This window comes from Ranitomeya variabilis, chromosome 2, assembly GCF_051348905.1.
Source record: "Ranitomeya variabilis isolate aRanVar5 chromosome 2, aRanVar5.hap1, whole genome shotgun sequence".
In the NCBI taxonomy this organism is placed as follows: Eukaryota; Metazoa; Chordata; class Amphibia; order Anura; family Dendrobatidae; genus Ranitomeya; species Ranitomeya variabilis.
In genome coordinates, this window is record NC_135233.1 from 824,648,959 (window position 1) to 824,668,764 (window position 19,806).

At 39.6% G+C, this 19,806-nt stretch overlaps 1 protein-coding gene across 1 annotated transcript in view; it reads left to right on the forward strand.

Moving 5' to 3' along the window:
• The first annotated feature begins 339 nt into the window (after positions 1 to 339).
• KLHL31 (kelch like family member 31) overlaps positions 340 to 19,806 on the forward strand; it is a 28,746-nt gene continuing 9,279 nt past the window's right edge. The window contains exon 1 of the mRNA XM_077290024.1: positions 340 to 511. The gene's annotated coding sequence lies outside the window, so the exon portion shown is untranslated. The remainder of the gene's footprint in view (positions 512 to 19,806) is intronic.

Genomic DNA, 19,806 nt, shown 5'->3' on the forward strand with positions numbered 1-19,806 from the left:
GTTATAAAAAAGCAGGTAAAATTGTGAATGACTACAGTTTAGCTACATGTCAATGAAAATAAAGTGCTTATTTTATCTATGATCATAATTTACATGGCCAGTACTCTAAAGAAATAGTTTAAATATTGTTTGATGTAAATACTGTCCTTGGTCACTGTTAATCTAAAAGGAAAAATAACAACCTCCACGTAAGATACAGTACGGTACACAACGGTACCATGATGTAAGAAGTGTTACAATAACACAAGAGTCAAGGGTGGTGCCGTCCCTCCCTGGAGGTGGTGCAATGGACAGCTGAGGTGGAGCCAGTTTTAAAGCTCAATATTCACACAGTTTGCTCTCTTCTCAATGTGAAAGGAAAGGCTTAGGGACGTCTCTCCAGTGACAGGTGCTGTCAGATCGCGGAGTGTGTGTAGGGCGACTGTTTGCTGTCATTTAGCCCTATCTGAGCCTTGACATTTTCTCTGCTTACTGCAACATCACAGCTTAAGACCACATCTGATCTAAAAGGGTAAGTTGTGCTGAAACTTTTATTCTGCCTTTTGTGTCTACTCTAACTTCTGTTTTATCAAAAGCAAACTGATGTCAGGATGTCACCGAATATATACAATCCTTGTATATTACTATAATCAATGACAAATATGATTGTATTAACACAATTTTATTATTTATACTATGTGGCCAGCATCTATCTATCTATCTAGCTATCTATCTATCTATCTATCCCATATCTATCTATCTATCTATCTATCTATCAATCTATCTATCCCATATCTATCTATCTATCTATCTATCTATCTATCTATCTATCTATCTATCTATCCCATATCTATCTATCTATTAATTTATCTATCTCTCTATCTCTCTAATGACTTTTAGACATATATTCTTTTCTGTCTTTACAACAATGAGACTTTTGCTTTGCACATGAACTGGTAGGAAGCCATTGGAATGTGTTGGTGTTGAGACGATTTGAGCAGTGACCTATCTTTGGACGTTCGCTATCTGGCCACTCCATACTGCTATTTCTAGAACTGAGGCTGATCTCCTGTAACAGATGCAGCTAGTGGAATGTGAAGTAGGGGGGCTGAAGCTCAGTGTTGGGAGGTTGAGAAGATCTCAGTCAGCAGCTGATGTACAGAAAACAGTTTGTATACAGCTAGGCCTTTCACACTGTCACTCCTTAAAGACAGTATAGCTGAACCAAATCCAAAGTAAAATGATCCCAGAACCAAATGAAAAATAAAGTGATCTCTTCTTTTCCTCCTATTTTCATTGGCTATGACTGCTTATTCCATACTATTCCATATGTCCAAGTGGTGGAACAGTCTACTACAAGAGCTGGACACTGTGGACATAGTAGGAACCATCTATGGTTTCAAGAAATTATTGGGGGGATTATAAGAACATAATATAAATACTTATGTAAATGTGTAAAGTTCTTGATCTGAGTGTTCATCAGGATCAGGAGGAAAATCTTTGCTCTTTTGGGGCAGACTAGATTGTGTATCATAGTTGTACCTATAGCCCTTCTCTTTATCAATTCCCAAACCTCAGTTGACATTTACAAACATGTCTTTTTTTGCATACTGACTATGTAACTATTTAACTATGGATGCTTACAGTGGCTACTAAATTAGAAAAGTACATCGTTCTATTTCACCTTTCAGATAGTTGTGTTCAGTATATATACACAATTATATTTAACCTATCTCCACGGCACCAAGAAAACCGACACATGTTCAGGGACAAAAATTTCCAGGAAGACTCGTTTGAAACTGGATACTTTCTCTTGAAATGTGGGACAGCTGATGACCATGCCGGGATGTGTGACAGCATAGGCCCAAACATATGCATGGTTATTCAATTTAAAGACCATTTTGGCAGTCATCCTCCAGATAGAAATACAACATTACAAATGATATTTCATATTTAATTTTAGCAAATGTAATTTAAAAAGTGTCTAGCCTGAGGAGATTATGTATAAACCATGATCTCAGGTGCATATTTTATTACATTAAATCACAACTGCATTACAAATTAGTCCTTTATTAGTTTAAGAAGAACATTATTTAGATCCTACATGATGAATCATCAAGTGTTATAATTTTGGTTTAGGGCTCTTTCAAACAAACGTATTATACTAACTTTTGCTGTCCGTTTGCGTTATGGACCACAGCACCCATTATAACCAATGTGCCAATGACTGATTTTCCATACGTACCAACGGTCTGCATTGAAAAGAATCACAGAACCACTCCTGTGTAAATAGCAGGCAGCTCCAGCTTTGTGGAAATGCACATAGATCTGCACCGAGTCGATCATGGTCCCAATTTGCGGACATGACATGCCAGAATATTAGTTTGGCCATCTGAACTCGGCTTGGCAGTGGAAATTTTATTGTTGGTTTCTAATTAATCCGAACTGACTGTTGTGCCCATTCACTTATTTGATAAGGTTTTAGCATTCTTGATGGTAAGAACATTGAATGCATACTGCCATGGAAAAGTATAATGTTACAGGGTATATACACTAGATTCCTTGATAGGGCGTTGATCCAGGGAACTAGTCTGATTGCCGTATGTGGGGTCGGGAAGGAATTTTTTTCCCCATGGTGGAGCTTACTCTTACCACATGGGTTTTTTTTGCCTTCCCCTGGATCAACATGTTAGGGCATGTTAGGTTAGGCTATGGCTTGAACTAGATGGACTTAAAGTCTTCCTTCAACCTTAATAACTATGTAATATTAATGAATACTGCCATATTCCTATTATCAAAAATGGCAGGAGCACTCCAGAACTCACAGCATAGGTTCTCCGCTCAAGTGTAGATACTGCCCAATTATTAAAGCGTAATTGTCATATTCATTTCTATTTAATAAATCAATAGTCCACATGAAAATAAGAAACTTTGTAATATATCTAATCTAAGAAGTCTGCTTCTTTCTTCTTCTAGACTCATCTTTTACTCTCAATTTATAGGTAAAATCTGAATTCAGACCCAGGTTTTCATATTACTTTTAAAAATGTATCGAAGAGGGGAGGAAGAGAATCGAAGCGCTAGAGGCAGACACAGACATTTTGCTGCAAGTTCTAATGTTCTCCTGTCTCAGTAATGGGAAAATCTGTATCAACTGAAGGTTCATCCAATTAAAATGATAGTAGTCATGATCGGTATATCTATTTTGTGCACTAAATAGTTGCCACAAATCCATTAAGACCTGTTTCACACGTCTAATATTCGTGGTCCAGGTAAGGACCATGATGTCTTGATTAGCCATGGGTTTCCTGACCCTAGATCAACGGACTAAGTTCAGTTCAAGAGACCTGCAAACAGTCCGAACATTTTGGTCCGTTAATGGATAGTGAATGTTGGACGAGTGCACCAGCCTAAGACAGAGGTCAAAGGTAAAATATAATTGTTAAGGCTATGATAGGGAAAGTGAAATAATGATGAAAAATTGTTCTTAGCTCTCAGTTGTTAAAATTCAACTCAGAGGGGAGAATTTGTTAAGTCCGATTTTGTACATTTATAAAAGATGGACTATGCTTGCATCACAACACACAATCAAATCATCGGGTTCCCTGAGCAGAGCTAGTTGTATAAATACCACCATTATCTTAGAACGGGAAACCTGGATGTTGCGCCATGTATTATGAGCAATCCGAGCATGGTCCATGTTTCATAGACATGTGAAATGAGGCTAAGACTGGCTTTTCATAAGCTAATCGTAATATGAAGTACACTGAAGTAAAGACCACCTCACACAGTAGATAGCTGTTGAGAGCACCTGTGTTCTCTATTGGAGAACCGTTATACAGTAACTACAAGAGATGATACGATCAGCATTCTGATATTGGACATGACGGATTGGTATTTCCCTTGACAATCAATTGTCCAGTGCTCCCTTAAACATTGTATTGTCAGCTGAACCGACTGAAATCGGCGGGCTCTGCTGACATTAGCCTAAAGTAAATTAGGTGATGACTGCATAATAAATTAGACACATCTCTAGCTTTCTGTGTACCATAGATTTGCACTAGAATTTATACCAATTTATGGCATAAATGACAGTTAATATGTTGGGCTGTGCATGGTTGTGTCCTATCTCTAAGATCCAACAAAATTCAAAAAACTGGGGAGACCAGAGGAATACAGCAAAAAAAAAAAAAGTTTATTCACATTATTTTTCCCATTATAACGGTTTCTTAAAGCAATTTATTAAGTCCCCCTATAGCAGGGGTGTACAGCCTATAGCGGCAGATCATGCCGTTGCTATGGGGCCTGAGCAGCACTGCGCCCTAACCACTTCCCCTTTCCACCACATCAGGATGCAGATACCATTGAATACAATGATGGATGAGGATGTTGAGGCTCTCTACTTCATCATTCTCCCTGTGTGTCTGAGCTCTTAATCTCTCGATAATGACACTGCACCACACACGTCGCCACAGCACAGACTACAGCAGTAGGGAACAAAAACCTATACAGAAAGAAATACCAGAAATAACAACTTATATACACTAATGAAAACCACCATAGAAATTAACTCTTAAAAAATTCCATCAGACCAAAGATAATTCCATTAAATATATTTTTATTTAAAATTAATTGCAATCACAATATATATCACCAAAATATATGGAAATTTTTTATTAAAATTTTTTTTATTAAAAAATCAAACAATTTAAAACAAATTATTATTGATAAGAATATAAAATGTATAAATAATAATTAATTATAACTCCTCCAATCAAGGATTTCTAGGGGATTTAATAATATTTAATATAAAACCCCGTATGCGCAGGACAGGGCAATTCCAAACTGATCAGTACATAATTCATAAATATAAAAAAATCAATAAATATAATGCAGCAAATTATATTACTTTTTAATAATAAAATATGTGATGAAAAATAAATAAAAAAAATTGTGTATATAATATGCATGTGTATATACACTCACCGGCCACTTTATTAGGTACACCATGCTAGTAACGGGTTGGACCCCCTTTTGCCTTCAGAACTGCCTCAATTCTTCGTGGCATAGATTCAACAAGGTGCTGGAAGCATTCCTCAGAGATTTTGGTCCATATTGACATGATGGCATCACACAGTTGCCGCAGATTTGTCGGCTGCACATCCCAAAGATGCTCCATACAAGGCAGGATGGATCCATGCTTTCATGTTGTTTACGCCAAATTCTGACCCTACCATCCGAATGTCGCAGCAGAAATCGAGACTCATCAGACCAAGCAACGTTTTTCCAATCTTCTACTGTCCAATTTCGATGAGCTTGTACAAATTGTAGCCTCAGTTTCCTGTTCTTAGCTGAAAGGAGTGGTACCCGGTGTGGTCTTCTGCTGCTGTAGCCCATCTGCCTCAAAGTTCGACGCACTGTGCGTTCAGAGATGCTCTTAGGCCTACCTTGGTTGTAACGGGTGGCGATTTGAGTCACTGTTGCCTTTCTATCAGCTCGAACCAGTCTGCCCATTCTCCTCTGACCTCTGGCATCTACAAGGCATTTCCACCCACAGAACTGCCGCTCACTGGATTTTTTTTCTTTTTCGGACCATTCTCTGTAAACCCTAGAGATGGTTGTGCGTGAAAATCCCAGTAGATCAGCAGTTTCTGAAATACTCAGACCAGCCCTTCTGGCACCAACAACCATGCCACGTTCAAAGGCACTCAAATCACCTTTCTTCCCCATACTGATGCTCGGTTTGAACTGCAGGAGATTGTCTTGACCATGTCTACATGCCTAAATGCACTGAGTTGCCGCCATGTGATTGGCTGATTAGAAATTAAGTGTTAACAAGAAGTTGGACAGGTGTACCTAATAAAGTGGCTGGTGAGTGTATATACACACATACACAATACTCCCAAGTGTACAACAATCAAATATTCAAATATAATAAAGTGCAAAAGTGCATTTCAAAAATTAATCAGATTGCATACAAAACATACCAATGTGATCACAAAAATGGTGAATGAAAAAATCCAACACCCTAGTAATTATATTATTTCTATCACAATACTGCGAATTATACCAGACCTAGTGCAAGCAAAAATTTGTTTATACTGACCAGTTGGAGATGCCACTGCCCCGCACACGCCACCCCAAAGCAGTAGGGAAACAGGATTAAGTGAGGATTTTTATTTTATCTTGTAAATCAAAAGATGGATATTTTGTGGCTATCATACATGGTATGGATGAATGTGAGGGTCCATCACACTGTGCAAGGACCTGTGAGAGTTATCATACATGATGTGGGAGACTGAGGAGGCCATTATTTTGTGTAGGGTGCTTTAGGATTCATCATAGTGTATGAGGGACTAAAGGGGCCATCATAATTGGTGTGAGAGGGAGTGGGGGTAAATTGTACTGTGTGGTGGCCATTAGGGACCATCATATAGTGTGAGATGCTGTGGGGTCAATCATACTGTGGTTAAAGGCTGTGAGACGATCAAGAATAGTGTAAAGGGCTTTGGGATAATCCTACATGGTTTGGGTGACCGTGGGGATCCATCATACTGTGTAAGGGACTGTGGAAAGCCATCACACATGGTTTGGTGGGCTGAATGGGTTCATCATAATGCGTGAGGGAGTGTAGGGTCCATCATACTTGTGAGGGGCTATGAGACCATCATATTGTGTGCAGAGCTGTGGCACCATCATAATATGTAGAGAGCTATGGGAGACATCATAATGTGTAGAATGGCTGTGGGCCACCATACTGTGCAAACGTCTGTGGGACCACCATACTGTGTGCAGGGCTGTTGAGCCATCACACTGTGTGGGGGATGTGGAGCAATCACACTGTGTGAGGGGCTGTGGGGGAACATCATACAATGTGAGGGGCTGTCAAGGCCATCTTACATTGTGTGATTGTATTCTGTGTGAAAAACTGTGTAGAGATTGTGCATGTACATGGTGTGGGGGGCTAAGAGGGTCCATCACACTGTGTTAGGGGCTGTGGTGGGTAATCATACATGGTGGGGGTGCTGCGGAGACCCATCGTACTGTGTGAGGGACTGTAAGGGGCAATTGTACATGGTATGGAGGTTGGTAGGGGTCGATAATATTATGTAAGGGGCTGTGGGGCCATCATGCATGTTGTTTGGTGCTGAAGGGTCCACCATACTAAATGGAGAGCTCTGGGGCCATCAAACTGTGTAAGAGCAGTGGAGCCATCATACTTTATGGAGTGCTTTTTGGCTATTATACTTTGTGGGGGGCTGTGGCTCCATCATACTGTGTGAGAGGGGCTGTGTAGTCCATCATACTCTATGGGGGCACGTGCGGCATCATACTGTGTGAAGAGCTGTGGGGATCATCTGTTTGGAGTCCTGCGGGGCATCAGGCTGTGTGTGTGGGTCTGTCTGGCATCATACTGAGTGTGGAGGCTGTGCAATGTAATAAAATGTGATGAACTTTGGGACCAATATACTGTGTGAGGTTACTGTGGGAACAAATGATGTGGGTGAAGTTACTGAAGTATTATACTGTCTGTGGGGGAATTTTTGTCAGCTTCATACTGTTTGAAAGGAGTGCATGGTGAGAATACCAAGAGGCTTTAGCAGGGCACTATTTTTGTGTACATGCCACACAAAAAATCTGTCTCTCTCTGTTAAAAAAAATGTTGGGAGGTAAGCCCTTCTGTGACTGCACCTATGTGTTTCATCCCCATCTACTCCGTTTAAGTTTTTTTGGGGGGAGGGGAACCTTACGCACTCTAACTATTGGGTTCCGCTCCATGATTTCTATGTAAGTCTCTGACTTACAGAATTTTCTTTATAGTTTTTGCCTATCAAACTGCGAGATAAGGGGAAGTCAAGTGGTTTTAAAGATAATGTGTCATCAAGAAACAGTCTATTTAAATCAGGTACAAACAACCACAAGAGGGCAGTCCAATTACTGTCATCCCAAAGAAGCCAACCATTTATATAAAAATTTAGATATATTTTATTAGAAAACAATAAAGACAATACAAAAACATGTTAAAAGATTACCTCATTTAAACCGGATAATACCCCATAGGAAAGCCCAGAGAAGCACACTGTTATGTTACATCCAGACACAATGAAATCAAGTACATATAGTAAACGCTGCCTATATCTATTGACCAACACATAGATTATATACAAGGTGCTGAACATCATCCCCTTAGTAATACCAGTGTCTTTAATCTATACAACAGCACTTCATGCCAAGAAACTACCCGTGTCACAGATAGTAATATCACTTGCTCTAAATGCCTACAGATGTCATTACCTTGATGGAATATTATATCGCGTGCTTCCTCCCCTGGCTTTTCCCAGCGCCCCGACGCGCGTTTCACCCTTGCTTCTTCCGGGGGCATGTCCATACCCAGGCAAAGTGACGTATATATTAAACCCCTGAGCCAATCCCCTTATTGCTGTGATTAAAACTAAAACTAAAGTTGCCGTCAGCTCCGTGAATGACCTTTCGGCGCATGCGCAGATCCACCTTGCTCCGGAAGTAAAGTCACTTTGGGACATCCGCCGGGTGATACGCAAGCCGGTACGCAAGCCAATAACACCAATGGCGCTGTCCCAAGTGTACGGAGGAGGAGATCCACGCATGCGCACTATCATCCGGAAACCAGGCTAGGAATAAGAAATGACGCCTTATTCATATGGAAAGTGCTACAGTGCCGATTTATATCAATACGTGACTAAAAGTGAATAAGTAAAAAATTCTATATCCAACAAGGAAGAATGGATAAAATAAAATAAAATAAAATAAAGTGCCCCGTGAACAGGTAATCTCCTGTTTTAATCTATAAAGTGCGTGAATGTGCATAATCCTGATTTTACAATTGCAAAGACCATGCGTAAAAATACATGTCCGAGCAATGATAATGAATAAGATATAAAGTGCAAGACAAGACCCTAATAATAAAACAGAGTGAAAAGGTGAAGTGAATAAAATTTATTAATTAGTCACATATAATATTACCATGAGAAGTGCTATATAAGGTGATGTTATAAAATGTGAATATAAAAATATTTATTACACCCCCTTGACATTAAATATATCAAACCTGACCCATGTTGAAACCAATACAAAACAAGTGTATACACAAATAACTAACTTATACATATTCATAGAATCTCCTAAAAATGTGAATGTGCAGTATTATATACTATTATATACTTATATAAATAGAGCACCCCATCCACATATGATTATCACTCAGGCAGTCACATATATCATACCTATATCAGCCTAGTCTATATATATATATATATATATATATATATATATATATATATATATATATATATATATATATATATATATCTAATAATACCAAACTACATCATAATTGTATAATAAATAATAAATAATAAATATAACAAAAATAATAAATAACAGCATCTGTTGTTTTATTCTTGATAGAGATCCATTCACAGGAACCGGCGTGAGAGAATATCCAAATCTCCATAGAACAGCAATAGGAAAAGGATCATGAATTTATACTATAAATAAGAAAAAAATACATAATTAATATACAATATAAAATAACACATAAATATCCCCATTAAAATCACCCTTGCCCTAAAAAATACCTCTCAGAATACAACTGCCACTATCTACAAAAAAGACGCAAAACCAAAATTCTCATTGAGGCCATTGGGACTTAGAGTTCCCAGGCGATATATCCATTTACTCTCAGCCTGGGCAAGAATTTTTGGCAAGTCCCCCCCTCGAATACCTAACGTGACCTGATCTATTGCCTTCACACTGAAACCCCTAGCATTGCACCCATGATGAAACTTAAAATGTCTAGCAATGGGTTTCAGGGACACAGCATTATCCACCCCTTTCGCCTTTTGAATATCCTTAACTTGCTCCCTTGTTCTTACCTTCAATTCTCTTGTTGTGAGGCCGATATACACTTTTCCGCACGGACATTGCGCATGATAAACAACTCCTTGTGAACTACAGGTTAGATGTTTTCGGATTTCATACTGTTTGGATCCATCAAAATTGCAAAACTTTGTTGCCTTTGTATGATTGTAGCAACCTTTACATAGACCACAAGGGAAGAAACCAGGTCTTCCCTTATTTTTATCACTTTTCTTCCGTTCATAATGGCTATGTACTAGAGTGTCTTTCAAATTTGCAGATCTTTTAGCCACAAAGGATGGACGATCAGGTAAAACCTGTCGTAAAATAGGGTCCACCTGTAGAACTTTCCAATGTTTTAATATAATTCCTTTTAATTCATTCCACTTATTGTTGTAAGTTGAAATGAAACGTACTTGTTCTTGACCCTTTTGTTCCCTAGTGGTAAAGGCATCTTTATACAACAGTTGATTGCGTGGTGTTTTGGAGGCCCTGAGATATCCTCTTTTAATCATTCTTTTGCTATAGCCCCTTTCGGTAAATCTTCTTGTCAAATCCATAGCTTGTTTTTCAAAATTATTTTCATCCGAACAAATTCTCCGAGCCCGGAGAAACTGTCCGACCGGAATTCCTCGGACTGTAGAGATGGGATGGGAGGAATCTGCACATAGAAAGGAATTAGTTGAAGTAGACTTCCTAAAGATATCCGTATTGACCACCCCATCAGGACCTACTGAAATGTTAATGTCCAAAAAATCAATTTCCCTTCCATATTTAAATGACAACTTGATGTTCTTGATGTTATTATTAAGCTGTTGCATCATACGCTCCAAGCCCTCCAAGGGGCCCTCCCATATAAACAGAACATCATCGATGTATCTCATCCAGTTGTGAATCTGACACATATCCTGGATGAGATCATCTTGGAAAATCTTCCTCTCCCAGGCCCCCAAAAATAAATTGGCATATGAGGGGGCACAAGAGGCCCCCATCGCAGTGCCCTGTAATTGTAAATAGACCCGGTCATTAAAAGTAAAAATAATGTGAGTCAATAAAAATTCAAGTAGAACCATGATTAATTCCACCAATTCGACCTCTAATGAGCCTGAGCTTAGAAAAAATCGTGCTGCCTCCAAACCATCCTGATGCCGTATAGATGTATAAAGCGACTCCACGTCGGCCGTTACAAAAATCATATTTTCATCCAGATACAATTGATCAAGACGCTGTAACGCCGACGTGGTGTCTTTAATGTAAGATGGCAAATTAGCCACCAAAGGTTTCAGGAAATAATCAATGATATTCCCAATTAACTCACAAAGTCCACCCTTACCTGACACTATAGGACGACCAGGGGGATCCAGCTGGTTTTTATGGATTTTCGGTATTAAGTAAAGGGTGGGAAGCTTGGGATGGCTACCCCGAATCTGTTCCACCAATTTCTTGGTAATCAGACCTTGTGTCAGAGCCTTTTCCATAATATCACCCAACTCATCCTGAAAAGAGGACATGGGATTAAAAGATAATTGACGATAACACTTAGGCCATGTGCACACGTTCAGGATTTTTTGCGTTTTTTTCGCGTTTTCTCGCTATAAAAACGTGATAAAAACGTGAAAAAAACGCTAACCTATGCCTCCTATTATTTACAGTGTATTCCGCATTTTTTGTGCAAATGTTGCGATTTTTTCCGCGAAAAAATCGCATCGCGGAAGAAAAAGCAACATGTTCATTAAAAATGCGGAATTGCGGGGATTCTGCACACCTAGGAGTGCATTGATCTGCTTACTTCCCGCACGGGGCTGTGCACACCATGCGGGAAGTAAGCAGATTATGTGCGGTTGGTACCCAGGGTGGAGGAGAGGAGACTCTCCTCCACGGACTGGGCACCATATAATTGGTCAAAAAAAAAAGAATTAAAATAAAAAATTGTCATATACTCACCTTCGATGTCCCCGGAGTGTTCCCGCCTCTCACCGCTGCATGCTGCCGCTTCTGTTTCTATAGATGGTGTGGTTCAGGACCTGCGATTACGTCACTGTCTTGTGATTGGTCGCATGACCGCTCATGTGACCGCTCGCGACCAATCACAAGCCGTGACGTCACTGAAGGTCCTGAACCACACTGGCATCTATAGGAACGGAGGCTGCAGAGGGTGAGTATAACCATTTTTTTATTTTTTTTTAAATTATTTTTAAACATTCTATCTTTTACTATAGATGCTGCATAAGCAGCATCTATAGTAAAAAGTTGGTCACACTTTGTCAAAAAAAAAAATGCGGATTTCTTGCAGAAAATTTCCGGTTTTCTTCAGGAAATTTCTGCAAGAAATCCGGACGTGTGCACATACCCTTAGAGTCATTCAGAAGTTTATTGGCCTGTTTCTCATATTGGTTGGTAGGCCAAATCACCAAATTCCCTCCTTTATCGGCAGGTTTGAATACAATGTCATCCCATGTTTGCATTTCCCTTAAAGCCAACCATTCTGATTTAGAAAGATTGGGTTTGCTCCATTGTTTCCGTGCCAGATCCTCTATATCCTGTATAACTAATTTAGTGAAAATCTCTACCGCAGGGCAGAGATTCAAAGCTGGAAAAGTTTTACATTTAGTAAATAAATGTTTGGGGATTATACTTACATCCGATGTTCTCATATTTTCCTCCTCCAAGGAGATCAGGGCCTCCAAAGCTTCTTCAACTGTTGTCGATACAAGATCTCTTTCCATCTTAGATGCATGTAGCCTTTTCAGAACCAATTTCCTAGCAAACAGGTGAGTGTCCTTTACCGATGTGAACGAGTCTAAATTGTTAGAGGGAGAAAAAGTCAGACCACGTTGTAAAACATCCATCTGTTCCTCAGTGAGAACATGATTGGATAAATTACCCACCTGATAGCGATCTCCCGGTCTGCCATTCCTTTGTGCTTTCTCAAACATATCTGGGAATTTCTTTGTTTTCTCATTTCCTTTAGATTGATGGTCTCGTACAGCTTCCACATCGCTTGTTGATGCTCCACTATCCCCCTCCGAGACATAGGATCTATCAGATTGTGTTCTAATTCTGCTTCTTTGACTCTTTTTGGTTCCTTTTAATTGCCACCTAAAAATTCTATTAGAGTCATAATCTTCAACATCACGCTGATACTTTTTTAATTTCTCCTGGCTAATTTTCTCTTCCCATTTTAATGCGTCCATTTCAAGATCTTAAGACCATTTATTAAATTGATCAGTGGTCATATCTTTAGCCAGTGATTTCGAAACAGATTCCAATTCCTTGTCCAATTCCAATAACGAGGATGCATTATTTTCAAATAAAATCTGGATGAACTCTAGAGAGCATCTAGATGCTGCTGTAGTCCATCTTGTAACTAAGTCCTTATCTCCCAGTTCATATGTGGGATATAGCTGGATTCTCAATCCTCTGGGGACTATCTTTTTATCACAATAGTACTCAAGTGTGGTCATATTCCACCATATTTTGGTTTTACGTTGCAAAGTGTATCTATATTTGTGCATTAGATCTTTCACTTCATGAGAGGTATTTTGCGAAACAACCGGGGTACTCCGAGAAAAAATATCAGTAGCTTTAGACCGCCAAGCACTCTCCCTGGCTTTCAAATCCATATTCAAACGGACAATCTGTTATCAAAACAGCAATTAAAGTTATTCCAATAAATCCAACCATATATCGTTAATGGTACTTCATTAGTACATACAAACAACCACAAGATGACAGACCAAAGTCCTAGCCAAATCAGTTCTCATGCTTCGCACTGACGAGGGCCAACAGCCCGAAACACCGTGTCTGCGAATTGAGATACTGATTTGGCTTTTATCCTAAGTCATATTGCACGACTCGTTAAAGGGTTGATTGTGACTTGTAGGATCGCTACTTCCAATAGGTGGCGCTATAGAGTTAAGTCCTCTTTTTTTCAGCAGAGGCAATTTGCATATTTAAATTCCCAGAGGAGCATTGCACGGCGAATAAGCCTCCTTACCTTGACAAGCCAGCTGGTATGTCAATCTCCATAAGGAGAAACGTTACTCCTTAGACCCCAGTCCAGAGCCTCTCACCTAGCCAAATCAGTTCTCATGCTTCGCACTGACGAGGGCCAACAGCCCGAAACACCGTGTCTGCGAATTGAGATACTGATTTGGCTTTTATCCTAAGTCATATTGCACGACTCATTAAAGGGTTGATTGTGACTTGTAGGATCGCTACTTCCAATAGGTGGCGCTATAGAGTTAAGTCCTCTTTTTTTCAGCAGAGGCAATTTGCATAGTCCAATTACTGTCATCCCAAAGAAGCCAACAATTTATATAAAAATTTAGATATATGCACTTGCGTATTTATATAGGCCACCACTTTAATCTTTGCATATTTTAAACTTTGTCTCCCCTAGCCTCATAGGCTTATCTGCTTGAATATATATTCTTGGTATACCTCCTCACAATTTGTACTGTATATAAAATATTTTGCTGAGCATAGCACATTGGTGTCACTACCCCTGTTATTTTTTCTTTCTTTCTTTATTTTTTCTTTGTTATAAATTTTAATGGTTACTATTTGTGTTAACTCTTAATAAAATAATATATTTTATTATACTTTGCTCTGTGATTCACCTTTTTTGTTTGGGAAACATATTGTATATGACGTGATAGAGCTATATAATTTTGGCCGTCGTCTGGTAAATAGTTTACTTTGGAACTACTATTTTTTTTCTGTTTCTTGTAACTTTCTGGAGTGTACAAGCCTAAAGAGAACCTGCCAGCACAATATTGGAAAGTAACGACATCGCTGTAATGGTTCTTTAATACTGATTAAATTGATACCTTTGGTGAAGAAATCTACTTTGTGGTTCCTTATTAATCACCAATTAATATTTTGTAATTAGATTTTGGTGCATGGGGCCGGCCTGTGCACTGGGGCCGCTCCTTCCTGCCTGTGATTCCGCAGCCCCTCTACCTGTCTCCCTACTGTGAGTTACCTGCCTCCTCTGCTTGAAATCTTAGCAGCGACCTGTCATTCATAGACTGGAGGCAGGCAGAGGGGGTGGGGAATCACAGACAGGGTGGAGAAACCCCAGTGCACAGTCTGGCCCCTGTGCACCGAAATCTAATTAGCAGAAAACTTTAAACGTTGATTAAAGAAGAACAACAAAGCGGATTTCTTCCTCAATGGTATCAGTTTTGTCAGCATCACAGCACCGTTACAGCCATGTCTTTATTCTACGTTGCAAAATCATGCCAACAGGATTCTTCAGTCGGCTCCACACAATTTACCCTCTTGGAAACAACATAAAAGTTAGCACTAAATAAAAAGACTCATATCTTTGGGACTGGATGGTGGATTTTAATAAAACTAAAACTAAGAGAACAAACTGTCCACTTTTGACATTGCGACTGTTCCTCCTTAAAGGATTTTCTACGTATAACACTGATGGTATATTCTTTAGATTTGCCATCATTGTGTCTTTGGTAGAGCTCTGACCAGTAGAATCCCCTTGACAGGATGAAGGAGCCATCGTTCAGATATTCTGTCTGGTATTACATCTCAGTCCCATTTGATCCCTGTGTTCTCCTTTCTTCATGTCAGCAAACACTTGTGGTTACCCATAAATCTGCCTATAAACTACCTACTGGTAGTGCGTATAACTGTGTACAACCTATAGTTGTTACACAGGGTGTAATGTGCCATAAGGCAATTTGTAGTTTGCTGTCATGTGAGTATTGAGGAACATTAAAGGGAATATGTCAGCAGGTTTTTGTTATGTAATCCGACAACAGCATGATGTATGGACAGAAACCCCAATTCCAGCGATAAATTATTTAAATCATTTACTGGGTGCAGCAATTATCATAGAGTCACAGATATCTCCACTGCAATTCTAGCAGGGCTTAGAGTATCGAGACCTTTGTAATGCTACATACCACAGCTGTCCATGTACAATGTAATCAGTGGTTGGGGCGTGATCGGACCAGGAGGCATGAGGGCAGCTGGTCCTGTAGTGATTATCTCCTGTTGATAAAGCGCTGATTGTATTGAAACAGGAAAACACAGCCCAGTAAGTGATACATTGCTGTAGTCAGGCTCTCTTCTATGACACTATGGTGTTCTTAGATGACACCGCAAGAATCTGCACCATTCTTATTGTCTTAGCCACATTTAGCAGAATTTGAAATGTAGACAAATAAACATGAAAAAGAAAACATAACGCAAGCATGAAAGCACTACCACAGTACCCTCAAGCATGAAATATAGTAATATTTTCCTAGTAACATTTTCCCTTTAGCTTTTTTGAATGCTTTTATTGAGGTGTGCTCAGAACACATTTATAAGGCTTCCTTTATCGCAGCTTCAGCAAGTGGTGTAATAGAATAAACCCAGCTGTTCTGCCGTGTAACATTACAAATTATATATCACAGGAGGGAATGGACAAGAGACGCGAATTACACATACAACCAGTGTGCTGTGAGGTCTGCAAGGGATTAAAGGGATTCGCTCAATTTACATCGGTAAAATTGCAAAGTGCTCTTAAAAAAAAACTTTGCTAATTAACTCTTAATAAAAATCTCTGTTCTCAAGAACAGATGGATTTTTAATATTATAGTTTACTGCTCATTACTAGCAACCTTTGCGATCCATCAGAGGTGTCTGTTTTCTTAGGCAAGGGTTACAAACTTTCAGGCACAGTCTTGAATCTTTTGAGATTGCTAGATCTGTCTTCAGTGCTCTTGCGCTCCTTCAATGTTTTAAAGCTAAGCTGAAAGCAGCATGGACCACTGGTGTGAACATTTAGTCTTCAAAAGCACAGTGCCCCCCAGCAAGCAGGAGTCAGGGGACGAGAGTGGTGCACTCCTACAGAAAGAAGAAAGGGCAGGCCCTTTAAATGTAATTCTATACTCCTAAATTTTGCATCTCTGCCACTTGCACAATCTTTATAAAGTAGAACATTTTTTTTCAAGGCTGTTGACAAGACTACAAAGCTATCTAGAGCAAGTTGTCACTTTTTTTTTACTAAGTGAATGTGACCACTGTCGTAAAGATTTTGTATCTGGTGCCCTTTAAACTGATGGCTCTAGCGTTTCTCCCATCAGTTATAGAAACATTTTCTGCAGAGTATAAGCTTGTTGTGTACTTTTTAATTAAAGTTCTAATTCTTGAAGCAGTGATCCATATATCTCATGGGTAATCAGCAAATCTGACAAGTCATTTGCCAGCAACAACATGTACAAGAAGGAAATTAATCATAGGATAAAAGAATTAAGTTACACTTATGATTAATAAACTTTATGATATATATAAATCTCATCTTCTTATAGCCTTTGATTACCTTTAATTAACTAACAAAGCCCTAAATGAATTGTGGATGGTGCCAAGTGTTTATGGTCTCTTCTCGGGATTACAAAATTGGTTGTCTACCTCTCGGATAGAACCAGATCGGCAAAGGTCCGGTTCTCAGTTCCCAGCTGTTTTCAGGGGTAACAGTTGTTATGCAAATGCTGATAACCATTTAAAGTTGACATTGCTACGTGTACCGGCATGCCATCTACATAGTGCATATGGAGCGATCAGGAACACTCTCATATCAGATGGATGCAGAGAACGTAGACCATGGTTAACCAGATCCAGTTCATGAGAGCTACCAACAGATCATGTTTCAGTATTTCCTTAGTATTGTGCAAGTGATAAACTTATCACATGGGCAATACTAAGGAAATCCCGAAAATGTGATCTGCTCTTGAGAACTATAGTTGAGGGACACTGTCATAGACAAAGAAAGCCCACTTGGTAAAAATCCACAGACACAGATAAGTAGGCAACTTCCTAATGTGTAGTAGAGATTTTGAGTCTTTATCAAACATTTACCTTTTAACAATCCAGTAATTTATGTCAATAAGGCTGCTTTCACACATCAGGTTTTTTGTTTCAGGCACAATCCGGCAATTTTAGAAAAAAACGGATCCGTTTTTTTTACACGCCGGATTCATTTTTTTCCCATAGAGTTGTATTAGCGCCGGACTGTGCCTGAAGGACATGCGTTTCATCCATTTTGTGCCGGATCCGTCCCTTCAGGCTTTTTTGCCGGACACAAAAAACGTCTACTGAAACGTTTTGTCTGTGCGGCGAAAAAGCCTGAACGGACGTTTGCGGCAATAAACGCATGGAACGGATGTGTGAATGAACCTTTCCGGTTTCTCTCTCTCTCTCTCTCTCGTTTTTAGCAAATTTGCTGGATTTAGCCTGAAACAAAAAACCTGATGTGTGAAAGCAGCCTAAGACTATGTGCGCACATTGAGTATTTGCTTGCAGAAATTTCTGCAAGCTTTCTGCATCTCTTGGCAGGAAAAACGCTGAGGCAAAAACGCACATTTTTCCACATCTTTGTATGTGTCTTTGCATGCATCTTTGTTCAGCAATGAAGGCTTTTTTGAATTAAATAAACTTTTTTCTGAAAGTTTTGTGATGTAATGTCTTCGTTCAACACCACTTTTCTCATGCTGATGCAGTGGCATCAGGGTAATGGGATTAGGGCTTGGTGTCAGCAGCTGTCATTGACACCTTGCCAAAGGCTTAGTAATGAAAAGGTATCAGCCCAACACCCTCATTACTAAGCTGATAAGTAAACAAAAACACACACAAACCCACACGCACATTGTCACCAGCCTATGTAGGAGAGTTAACAGAACGAACCCACATAGGCTGTAACCAAACAGCAACTGTTAATTTTAAAGAAAAAAAAGTGAAAAAGCTAACTGTTGAGGGCTAATGTTAATATTCTGGGAAGGAGCCAATAGCCATAAAGGTTCCCAGGCTATTAATATCAGCTCACAGCTGTTTGCTTAGCCTTCACTGGCTAGTCTACAGGGAGACTCCAGAAAAAAATTGACATAGGGTCCCCCTATAAAATCTAACCAGCAAAGGCTAGGTAGACAGCTTCAGGCAGATATTAATAGCCTAGGAAGGGGCCATGGATATTGTCCCCATCCCAGACTAAAAAAAAGCCCTCAGCCGCCCCAGAAAAGGCGCATCTATAAGATGCACCAAATCTGATGCTTAGCCTCGCTCTTCCCACTTTCCCTGTAGCGGTGGCAAGTGGAGTTCATATTTGTGGGGTTGATGTCACCTTTGTATTGTCAGGTGACATCAAGCCCACAGGTTAGTAATGGAGAGGCGTCTATAAGACACCTATCCATTACTAACCCCATAGTGATCTTGTATAAAAACACAGACATCCAAAATAAACATCTTTATTTAAAATAATGACACAGACTCCTTTAATGAGTCTTAATTAAACCATACATACCAAACACCTAATCTACCAACGCCAAAGTCTCCAACAAAAATAAAATAATAAACCACAATATTCCTCACCAGAGAAGATAATCTATAATGTCTCATGATGACCCTGATGACTTTGAGACCAGTCACTGATGAGACTGCTCTCAAAGACAGCCAGCGATACACTGACAGGAGGTAATCGCTCCTGCAGTGTAGCAGTGAGCTGCCATGAGAGAGTTCACTGGAGTTCATCAGCTGATCAGCTCCGATGTTCTCACTTACTGCACCACTGCTGCATGGGAAAGTTCTCACACAGCGGTGCCGTAAGTGAAATCACCGGAGCTAATCAGCTGATGATTTCTGGTGAACTCTCAATTTTACTGTGCTAAAGCAAGGAAATGTGCGATACATGAAATGTGAATAGCATACTGGCTTGTGAAATCTATGAAAAAACACATGAGATGCTTAGCACAAGATTTGGCCAAAACGTCAAGGTAATCTCAGATCGGATGGGTAACTAACCTGTCTGCCTAGTGTGAACATATTAGCCATAGGTAAGTGTTCACACTAGGCAGACAGGTTAGTTACCCATCCGATCTGAGATTACCTTGACGTTTGGTGGATGGGCTCACAATTTTTGGCCAGGTG